Below are 12,296 nucleotides of genomic sequence, written 5' to 3'. Positions count from 1 at the left end.
GTTGAGCATCTGTCTTCAACTCAGATCATGATCCCAGGGTCCTGGGATTGAGTCCTGCATTGGGCTCCTTGCGCATCAGGGATCCTGCTTCTCCCTTTGTCTGCTGCTCCCCCTGCTTGTGCTCTCTCTCTCTCTCTCTCTTTCTCTCTGACAAATAAATTAAAAAATCTTTTCTCTCTGACAAATAAATTAAAAAATCTTTTTTTTTTTTTAAGCAAGTTCTGTTGACATTATGGGGACAAAGAGAGGAGTTCTGTGAAAGCAAAGTTATCTGGATAATTGAGTGTAGGACCAGACAGCACTGTACACATGCATGAACTCCTGAGACCTTCCTTGCCCGTGTTACAGTAGTAACTATCAAGAATGACTCCTAGGCCTTTAGCTCCAATTCACATCTCTTTCTTTAGCTCCTGTTCTCCATAATCCATAACCTTGGAGACATCCTCACTGTGGGTACCCTATAGAGGTCCAGAAACCAACTATTTATCTTTTGCCCCAATCATATTCTTCCTCTTAAGTTCCTTAACTCAGTGAATGGCATGTCTATCTTCCAGGTGCCTGTGCCAGGAAGCTGAAGTCGTTTTCTGACTCTCACCCCTCTTCCATCATGTCCTTTGGGGCCCATTGCTTCAAAAAATTCAAATTTGTCGACTTCTTTTATTCCTATTGCCATTATTTATGTTAAATCATCCTCTTTTATGATGTAGACATCTTCAACATCTTCCTAACTGATCTCCCTGCCTTAGGTTCTTTTGTGCACCTCAAGTCTATCTTACATATTTCTGTGAATAAATTTTATAATGTGAAAGTCTGCTTAAAAGTTTAATGTGGCTCCATATTGTAGTCATAATGAAGCCTGGACCACTTATGGCAGTTTGTATGGTCCATAATAGTCTGGCCCTGCCTCCTTCACTAGTCTTTATTAATTGACAGTCCCTCTTCCAAAAACCTTTATGTTATCCTGTCCACCAGCATCTGCACCCATATACTGTTTTGGTCCTGTGGTAATAAATGAATTACTTATGTGTCTATCAAAGCTAAGTTCTTTTATTTGTGCCCTAAATCCTGATATTGTGCCTGCTCATGGACATTATTTTAGCAATTCTTCCCTTTCTCTCCTACAGTCTCAATATTTTCCTCTTTAATGGATTATTCTCATCGGCATTTAAATATGTGGTTATTTTTCACATCTTTTGATTCTACCTTTTTTATGCCAGTTGTGACTCCATTTCTTTGTTTTTCTAAACTGTCTTAATTTTCTTACTTTCCTTTTTCTCTTAAACCTACCCCACTCAAGATTTGCCCTCATACCTCTCATCAAAATGGTTTCTGTTAAGGTTACCAAGTGACTTCCGTACTGTTTAATTTAGTAGTTGTTTTTCAGAACTCCTGTTATCTGACCTATCAGCAGCTTTTGATGAGCACTGAGTACTTTTCCTTTTTAATGCTTTCTTTCCTTGGCTTCCAGAACATCACACATTTGTTTAGCTTTCCTCCTACCTCACTGGTTGTTGTGTCCAAATCTCCTTTCTTCATTTCTCTTCTTCCTGCCTTCTGCATATTGGAGTGCCCCAGGACTCATCCGTAGTCTTCCTCTTTTTTCTATCTACTTTCATTCTTTTGGAGAGTTTGATTGGTCACCTGGCTTTAAATGCTATCTGTGTGCTGGTGACCTTCCAATTTATATCTTCAGCCAGACTTCTCTCCTAAATCTCAGACTCATACATTCTACAGCATGCTCAGCTTCTTCACTTGGATACCTGATAGACATCTCAAATGCAACTTGTTCAAAATTGAATTCCCGATCTCCCTTTTCCCTTCCACCTCAAACCTGCTTTATCCACAGTCTTTCTCTTAGCAGTTGATAGCATTTACATCCTTTCCTATGCTCAAGCACAAAGGGTGGAGTCTTGCTTGAATACTTTGTCTTTCACGTCCCTCAACCAGGCTGTCAGGAAATATTATGGACTTGGCCTTCAAAATGTATCCAGAATTCAACCACTTATCACCTCTACTGCTGCCCGTCTAGCTACTATCATCGCTAGCTTGGGTTAGTTCAGTGACCTTCTAACACATCTCCTATGTCTGCCTGCCTTGGGGACTTTGCTGCATGCTGTTCTCTCTGTCTGGAATGCCAGTTCTTCAGATATCAGCATGGCAGTCTCCTTTAGGTCTTTGCTCCTAGGCCACCTTTTCAATGAAGCCTACCCTGACCACACTAGTTACATATTACATATTATACAGTAACTCACCTATTGAATTTATTTTTTATTCATAGTCTTCACACAACAATGGCAGTTGCCTATAATAAGGCTGTGCAGGATATGTACACCTTCCCTAAACTTACCTTGACTCATGGATGGGATGCCATGCTCACCTGAACAATGGATAGTGGGCCTGAGCTTTAGGTTCCTCTAACCTTCCAGACCATAGTCCCAGGTTTATGGGGGACGCCAGATCCCTTGGATGCTATGAAAAGGGGGTTACCTGGTAAGGATGGTAAGGTGGGGAATCCATGTTCTGAGCACTATTTGTCTCCTGCTTCATTGGCTGGCTTTGAACAAATGACTTGACTTCTCAGGCCTTACTTTTCTAGCTTAAGAATTTCCTTTTTTGGCAAGCGTGAACTTTGTAAGCCTAAATTTTCCTCCTGTTCTTATGTTGATAAACTAATTAAAAATACAGCTTATCAAAATGTACAGCATAGCAGATTCAAGTATAGACTCAGGCTGCTTGGGTTCTAATTCTGGCACTGTATATAAGTTGTTTATAAGTTGTATGACATTAACATCATCCCTTCTGTCTCAATTTTTCCATCTATGAATAAACACAATAACAAGACCTCATTGTTATTTCCAGAGATAGATTACCTTATTTTGGGTTTTGGGTTTGGGAGTGGAAGGATATGGGTGGAGACATTGAGGGGAAATCCCAACAAAAATTTCTTTCCTGACCAAAATGGTTGTGCCTGTCGGAAAGTGAGAACAGCAACTGTCATCCATTGACTAAATGAATTAGTTTGGTATTGACTAATTGGTGGACCCTGCTCAGTAAATGCTGTTTGAAAAAAATAAATGAATGAATGTATCTGGAAAATAATACTGTACATGCATCCTAGAACCCTGTGAAGTTGAATTCGATATCCAGGTAGGAAAGCAATTTGAATTTATATAGCCCTTTTCTACTAAGTATATCAAAGTACATACAGTCAGTTCTGGTTTATATGTGTGTGGTTAGCTATGGTAGATTTTTGATGTCCTGCTGTCTTTGCAATGCATGTCAATTTGGTTTTGGGCTACCTCTCTTTGTTCTTAGGTTGGAAGTAACAGGGAGGGCACCATAAGGCAATGCAAACTCATTTTAGTTGCAGTTTAGAAATAATGATGAAGATAAATTGGGGTATGGAAATGTAAACTGAGTGTTCCAAAGCTGAATGAAAATGAGTTTTGCATTATCTGTTCATTTACATTGTTTACATAGCACTTCCCTTCCCACAGTGTGAATAATTACTGTGGGGAAGTGGAAAGAACGTGGAATTTAGACTTGGATACATCTAGGTTTGAGTCTAAGTTCCTTGACTTTATAGCTATGTGCCCTTAGCAAGTCCATTAACTTCCCTAAACCTCAGTTTTCTTATCTTTAAGTATAGGTGTTATGGACTGACATTCAAGATTGAAGCTCTAACCATGATTTTATTTGGAGACAGGGCCTTTAAGGAGGTAATTAAGGTTAAATGAAGTCATAAGGGTGGGGATTTTATTCAATATGGCTGGTGTCCTTATAAGAAAAGGAAGAGACTCTGGGTGTGCATGCATAGAGGAAAGGACATGAGAGGAATTTTACGTGGGTCATGTGTCAGGTAAAACTGCAGAAGGCAGCTGTTTGCAAGTCAAGGAGAGAGGCCTCATCAGAAACTAACCCTGCTGACACTTTGATCCTGGACTTAAAGCCTCCAGAACAGAACTTACTCTAGAAGTTAGAAGGTAAATTTCTGTTGTTTAAGCCACCAAATCTGTTTTATTTTCTTATAACAACCTGAGCAAACTAATACAATAGGTAATAATGCTGCTGCTGGTGCTGATGGTGATGATTGTGATAAGAGTCACATTAATACTATCACCCTCAGAGGAAACATACTACAGAGATTTAGAGTGAAGTTTTGAAGTCAGAATTAACTAGGCTCATCATAACTCTGACACTTACTGGCTCTGTAATTAGATTTTTAACCTATCTGAACATAAAATGAATAACATCAACCTCAGAATGATGTCATGGGACACCATTGAATAAGTTATTGTGTATAAAATGTTTAGTTCACTGCTTGTGTATGCCATGAAACAGGATATGTGCTTCATACATATTAGTATTTAAAAATCACACTTGTACAACTTATTTTATAGTTTTGTGAGGACGAAGTAAAACATTGCACATGAAGGTGCTGTGTAGAATTAAGTAATTTTATTGCTAAAGATGTGACAATTTTGGACATTTGTAAACATTATTCATTTAACAAATACTTAATGTGTTTACATTATATGTAAACTCTAATTTGTAATCTTTAATTCTGTGGTATTTCCCTTCAAGTTTCTCGGATGAATCCAAGTGTTTTTGAATAGGTAGGTGGCTGTGCTGTTGGTCAGAGGTACAGCAATCTCCGAATCATATTCTTTGATGGGCTTCCAGCAGACAAAAAGTTAAAATTGCATTCTATTGATCTCCATGACCCAGAGATGGAAAGGGTTGGTTGTTAATGAAGCACAGTCATTATTTCCAGGTAGAGAATTCTTCAAGAATAAAAATTAATAACAGAAGGAAGTTCAGATCTATAAGCCCTTAATAGTGTATGTTTAAGTTTCAGGTTGCTTGATGCTTTTAGTCATGCCTGGGTTTATTTAAATTAAAAAAATACTGGTCTTGATTTTTTTGGTAAGATATTCTTAGGAATTTTATCTTTTAAATTTCTATGTAAGTGGGATTTTTCCTTAATAGGGAATATTCGAATGGATTCTTGCTGACATACAGTAAAGCTATTAATTTTTATTTATTTATCTTTTATCTTACTCCATGTTGAGCTCCCTTGTTAGCTTAAATAGTTTTTTTTTTAGCCGATTCCTTTGGGTTTTCTAGGGAGATAATTATAATTGCAAATAATTTTGTCTTTTCCTTTTTAATATTTATTTAACATTTCTTTTTCTTGTCCTACTGCATTGGTTAAAGCCTCCAGAACAAATCTCAATGGTTTGGCGTGTTTGCTTATTCCTAATTTCAATAGAGGTATCCTTAGTCTTTCATCATTATGTATGTTTGCTGTTACTATATGATATATATTTTAAATACCATGTTAAGAAAGTTTCCTTCAGTTTCTAGCTTAATAAGAATTCATAATTTGATTTGTCTGTTCTCTTTGGTTGAGGTCACTAGTTTCATTTATTCAGACTAGGGCCATCTTCCCATTCCCCCTGGACCCATAAGTCAAGGCCTAGGAGGGAGTTGGTGGAAAGTGTTGACGAATCTTAAGCAACCACAATGCCTCATTGTATAGATTCTTCTAAGTTAGGCCAACTACAGGAACTTGAACGAAACTGGTTAAATAAATCACTGAAAAAAATGAATACTAATTTTTTTGAATTGTCAAACCAAACCCAAATGTTATTGTTTAATTGAATGAGAGTCAAAGAAAAGGTCTCTTTTTTTTTCTTTTTAAAAGTCCCTAGGAAATTTGTTCAGAGCAGTCCCAAAGCTATATATTTTTTGAGTACTGTTGAAATGGAACAAAGGGAGAACTTCAAATGTCTCTAAATTCAATCTGCCAGGACAAATGGTTAATCCATGCAAAGTTCCTGGTAACAGGAGGCATACTGCCGGAGTTGGGGTGGCCAGATTCTGGAAGTGGCAGCAAAACTCCAGCTCTTGCTTCTGATGTTGCAGTATTACTCCAGCCTCACCCCAGGACTTTAACAGAATATGAACCTTGGTCTACCTGGTATTAGAAATCCAGCTCAAGGCATCACTTCCCAGGATATATACTTGAGGAGGAATAAGTAGACTGCATGTACATATATATGTAATTCATCTCTAACCACCACCCTACCTGCCATCATAATGATGAAGCAAGTGGCATTAGCTACTTTTCTATGTAGGTGTAGGTGTAGGAGTAGCTGTTTTCCTATGAAAAAGTAAAATAAGCAAAATACTTCTTTAGTCCTTCAGTTTTGCATCTCTGTCCCCTTCCATGTTTTCAGGAAGGGTCAGGTCTTATTTGCCTTTGCAGTACTAAATGGTCCCATCATTTAAAATCTTAATATTTCAGGGAAAACTTCTTTGACTGCTATCCTATCCCAACTTAGGTCAGTTTGAATCTTCTGGTCACCTTATTATCCCATCTGAAATGAAATTATTTCCATATTTTTGTCTATTTCTTGGTTTAATATCTGTCTTCACAACTAGAGGTTAAGCGCCACGAGGGCAGTTATTTGGAATGTGACTTGCTCATAGTATATTTCCAGTAAGTATTGAATAGACGGTTGGGCAGGTGGCCTGGAGAACCACAGTGAGAGAGCTCTAATATTGTTTTTGCTATAGTAGTGGTTGCCAGACTTTTTGAATATGACCATAACCTGCTCTCTGTCTTTTTAGATAGTCCTCAGTTTATGATGTTCCCCCACGACTATCATAGTAATCCTGCTAGATGTACTTTTGGGTTACATGCCTTGTAATTAATCGTCAGTGCCAAATGTTGAGGTCAGTTGGTCTAACAGATGAAATGCAATTCTTAGGAAAAAAAAAAAAAAAAAAAAAACCTCAGTTCACACTCCATCCACAGTTTGGCTTCATTCTCACATCTCACTGTTTTCCTGAGGTAAGAACATACTTTGTATTTCCTGCTCCTCTGCCTTTGCCCAAGTTATTTCTCTCTAAAAAACTCTGTTTCCTCAGCTATGTAATGCTAAACATCATTCCGGACCCAGTTTAAACCTCACCTTCTCCAGAAACTCTTCACTTATGGCTCAGTTCCTCCCTCTTTCCAAAAAGTCCCCTTAGCACTTACATTCTGATGCTCGTTCTTAGTACATAGCCCTGATGATGTTGAATTTAGCTCTGTCAGAGACTGTGTTCCCTGAGAAGCAGACTCTGAGGTGGAGTTGAGTGAGGCAGGATGTTTGTTAGGCGTGCCCTTTGGACTAACATCTATAGCAGGGAGATTCAGGAGTGGGCAGAGGGAGAAACAGACCTTACTAGAACCCCACTGATGAGGGGAGCTGTGGCCAGTCAGAGCTGCTTGGCATTGGCTAAAATGGCCCAGCTCTTACATTCATATGGTAATCAGTCCCTGGATGTGGCCACTTTGGACTGGGAGTGGTCTTGGACAAGGCAGCTTTCTAGAGTTGTTATACTCCCTGGAGTGGCAGCAGCTTAATGCTCTCTGCAGATAGCACTCCCAGCAGGTGTGACAAATTCTTTCCTCCTTCCTTCCTTCCTTCCTTCCTTCTTCCATCCCTTCCTCCCTCCCTTCCTTCCTTCTCTCTTTCTTAGACAAGGACAGAATGTGTGGGGTGTGGGAGATGGGTAGAGGGAGAGAGAATCTTAAGCAGGCTCCATGCTCAGTGCAAGCCTGACATGGGCCTTGATCTCACAACCCTGACATCATGCATGATCTGAGCCAAATCAAGAGTCAGATGCTTAATGCACTGGGTCACTCAGGTGCCCCAGGACAAATACTTTCTTAAGAGGTAATCAGTGTCTACCACAAGCTTCTTAAGGTACAGACCATGTCTTATATATCTGTGAAGGCCTAGAATGCCTAGCCCTGTGCTTGACACAAAATCAATGCTCAGAGCACCAATAGATGCTAAATGAATTGCATCTAGATTCTTATTTCTGACCATACAATGAATTCTTTGAAATGAAGAATACTTGCTCCTCCAGAACTTATTACTAGGTTTTTCACATAATATAGGAGATTTATCTGGCTGCCTTTTAGAGCTAATGCACGGGTATGTGTTTCATAGTTGGGTACGTGTCTGTTTTGGGTTGGCTTTATATTTCAAGGCACATATGTCATGGTGGATGAATGTGTGTTGTGGTTGGTGTAGATTGTGGCTGAGGGGTTGGGGGTATGCCTGTGATGTAGCTGAAGAATTATATTGCTGTAGCTGACTGTGTATGCTGAGTTTTTGTGGTGCCCGTCTTGGTGCATGTCTTCTCACAATTTGGTATACATAGGTTGTGAAGTGTATGTGGATGGTATTGGTGTTTGTGATGGTTGAACTTGGACATGATGACTGGGGAAAGAGAGAGAGATGAAGTTGTGAGGGTGTGTATGTTGTGAGGGCTGTGTGTGTGTGTGTGTGTGTGTATGTGTACACATAAATATGCGTGTGCATGCTTGAGTATGAGCATGTGCTGGCTAGAGAGCATTTGCCCTGGCTGGGGTATGGTTGTTGTTGGGAGCCCAGACTCTAAGCTGTAGGCCCCTCTCCTCTGGCCTTGGGAGGGCTGAGCAGGCCCCATCCCCAGCCCTAGCAGCAGGAAGTCCCTCCACTTTCAACAGACAGCAGTATCAGCCATAATTAAAGCTAATTATTCCACGGTGCTCTGCATGTGTGTTGGCCTCCAAAGTACCCTGCAATGAACGGGGAGGCAGCAGGGCTGTTTTTCTTCATAAAAACTTATGAGGAGCGCTGAGCAGATTAACAGCTTTAATGACAAAAATTACCGCTTACAACACTGACTTCAAATCAAAGAACAATATCCGCAGACAGATATTTTCATGGTTTTCATAACAATTCATTATAGGTGGCACCAAGGGATTACATTTTTATTTCCCCTGTGTCGTCTTTCTCAGACTCAGGTTCATTTCTCTTAATGAGGCGGCGGAAGATAAAGGGCAGAGACAGTGCCTCTATGGCGGCTGCTGCGCGAGAGGCATTTAGGGTCACGGAGCCGTCAGAGCTCCAAGAGGAGGGGCTGAGGAGAGAGAGTGATGGGAGCAAGAGGCTTCCTGCCATAATGAACCAAAATTAAGACATAAATTCTCCCACCTTTGTTCCGACAGCTCCAACTCGGGGATTCAGCTTTTTAATGAGGAATGGATCAGAAGCAAAAATTATTAGCTAATTAATTGTACAGAGAACAAAAAAAAAACCCCAAAAATCTTGCAAGAAGGATTGGGAAAGGGGAGCTGTCCTGTCCCAGCAGCTCTTCAGAAGCAGCACTGAAGGGGAAGTTTCCATGTCTGCACAGTGGTGTTGGGAAATGGACTAGGTATGTGGGGGGCTGGTTCATGTTGGCCAGGCTTGGCTTGATAAGATAGAATGTGGTGGAGATCCAAAGGGCTTATGGGGAGGAGCCTCCCATTATGCCCACTTGCTGATTTCCTTTAGACTCTTGACACAGTGGCTTTCTGATTGAGCCAAATAGAGCAGAACCAGTTGAAGAGTCAAGTATAGTAACTTCCCTCAGTGTGGCTTCTGACCCCTGACCATTGGATCAGTGGCACTCCAGCTTAAGTGTTTGTAAGAACCACTTGGGAAGCCTGGAAAAGTACAGCTTCCTGAATCTGATTCACCAGGCTTGGACTGGGGTCTAGGGATCTGCATTTAAGACAAATATACCAGGTGGTTTTTCTTCCTCTGCCTACTTAAGGGTGGAAGTCACTGGTCTGTGCTCAGAATCAGGAATTCTATTCCATTTCTTACTGTCCCTAGGTTCTGCATGTGACTTTGGACTGTTTATTTCTTTATTCGGTGTCTTGGTTTTCTTGTCAATGCACAGAGGACAATAATACCAGTTGAGAAATTACTTTGAGATGAATGCCTCATTTGCTTTCACTGCTTGTAAAACCCAAATTAAATCTCGAAATCCTGGCATACTCTTTACAATCCATTCAGATTTCTAACAGGTTTATAAATAAAATAATTAAAACAGAAAAATATATTGCTTGTCATCAGCTTTTCATTTAGAATTTGGTCTTTCTTTGCTACTATTTTTCTGGGTACTGGTAGGATAAAGATTTTAAAATTTTTTATTGTGAGACTCTAGAAATAGAGATAACAAAATGGTTGTGACAGGAATATGAGAAAAGGCAGGTGGGTCTATAGTGCATTTAGTGTGCAGCAGACAACATCTGAGTGTCTTGATTAAAATTTGTCAGACTATACATCTCCTTCTATCAATTTCAACAGGTCAAGGAACATTAACACTGCAACTCTCTGTGAGGGACAGATGCAACTGCATATGATTACCTTTGTGTGTTAGACAATGAGAGGATCCTGCATTATAGAATTATGATTATAGCTTGTATATTGGACAGTGTGCTGGGTATCGATATTTTGGAGATAAATAAGATACATTTCCTACCAATATGAAGCTCATTGTCTAGAGGAAACCAGGTAGAGGAACAGATAATTATGATATTGTGTGGTCTTACATCTTTGGTTCCATGGAGGTACAGAGGAATGACACATCATTCTTGGTAGGAAGCAGAGAGAGGCAGTGTGGAGGGTTTGGGATTATGTCATGGCATTGGAAGGCAATGAAGGAAGATTCTTATTGGTAGGACCAATACTTGGCACAATAGTCAAATGGGTAAATATTGTTTCTGGCACAGCCTCAGTCTCTGGTTTCAAGAACTCTCTCTCTCCACTTGAGGTATCTCCTGATCCAGGGAAAACCAATGACTTGGATACCCAGGGATTCTTCTGTGGCTCAACACCACTACAATGTGCCTTTCTCCACACACCCGCTTGCAATGAATGCTTCCTAACCACCAACACTTCACTATGCTGTGCTCTAATCATTCATTTTTCTAAATGATGACTTGGAACAACTTCAGCTCTTCTCTCGTTTCCTTTTGCCTTTCACTTTAGACAGTCACTAAGATACATTGTTTCTATCTCTGCAATGTCTTTTGATTTCTTTCTCTCTTTCTTTTGAATTTTCCATCACCCTACACCAGATTTTTATCCTCTCTGACCTAAATTCATAACAATCTTAAAGTACTCTTTTTGCCTTTAATTTTTCTGCCATTTGATACATTCTCTACATGACCATATATGTTATTCAAAATAGACATATGAAGAGTTACCTTTTTTCTTATATTTGTTGGATAAATGCAATCACTTCTATGTGGCCTTAGAGGCCCTGCATATTTTGACCCAATTCCAGTCTTTCTAAGATCATCTTCTTCTGCTAGGTTCTGGCTTCAACCATGCAAAATGCTCGAGTATTATCTCCAATGAGTCATTTGTCATCTTTGAGCACACAGTGTAGTTCCATGTTTTCGTGCCTGTGTAATATGATTCCCTCTGCTTGGAATGCCTCTTAGAGAAATTTATGCCCCAATTCCTTCCTAGAGGAGTTAGAAATAAGATTGGATAATTGAACTGATTAGATGATTGGATGATTGAAATAATAGGTAGTATCTCCTCTATCATGAGTCTGTGTAATGGGTAAAAAGAAGTTCATATGGTTTGGTCTAGTCCTTGGTCTTAACAGTTCAACACATTAAGGAATGTTTCATTACTTTATTCTAACCATGTTCCCCACAGTCCCATTCTTAAATATATGCTGAGGAATGTTAAATATTTACAGTTGATTTCATAAAGTGATTGATTCCTTTTGGACTTCTTCTGTCACGCAGTTGGAATTTAATGAGTTTTTTTTTTTAAACTTAAGCACTTTTTTTTTTAACTTAAACTTAAGTTTTTTTTTAACTTCATTTTTCACCTATTACAAATTCTAATGATAAATATTTATTAAGTGCTTATGATATCCCAGGCATGGTTCTAAATTACTTAACTGAAATTAACTCATGAAATTCTCACATTAGTCCAACAGGGTAGGTTCTGTTATTATTGCCTATTTTAAAGATGAGGACACTGGAGCCACAGAAAGGTCAAATTACTTGACTAGTAAGTGGTGGCCCTCTGGTTCCAGAACCTGCATTCATATATACTAAGCCAATAAATTATGTGCTTCTGGATAGGAAACTGTCTAATGGAGGTGGGCTCTCAAGTTCTCTCTGGTCTCAACCATTCCTCTGCAAGGTTCCTAAAAGATATATGCCCATAACGAGGCCATAAAAATGGACATTTTATTACCAGCTTATGCTTAGCCTTGTACCTAAAATAGATTCCTTTGGACCATCTGGAGGACATGTTTTGACTAAGACAGGAGAACAAGGCCTAGAATCGAAGCTGTCAAAGAAGTCTTCTTTGCCCCTTTTTCTGAGTCCTTGTCTCTCTTTATCTTATCACTCTAGGGGTGAGCAAAGGTCAGTGGTGGGAGAAATAAGC

At 39.5% G+C, this 12,296-nt stretch overlaps 1 protein-coding gene across 23 annotated transcripts in view; it reads left to right on the top strand.

Moving 5' to 3' along the window:
* Positions 1-12,296, top strand: part of LOC308343878 (uncharacterized protein) — a 391,106-nt gene that overhangs the window by 157,238 nt on the left and 221,572 nt on the right. The window lies entirely within an intron of this gene.

The sequence above is a fragment of the Martes martes genome, assembly GCF_963455335.1.
Source record: "Martes martes genome assembly, chromosome: 5".
NCBI lineage: Eukaryota > Metazoa > Chordata > Mammalia > Carnivora > Mustelidae > Martes > Martes martes.
Note: the sequence above shows the minus strand (reverse complement) of the source record. Positions and strands in the feature narration are given on the sequence as shown.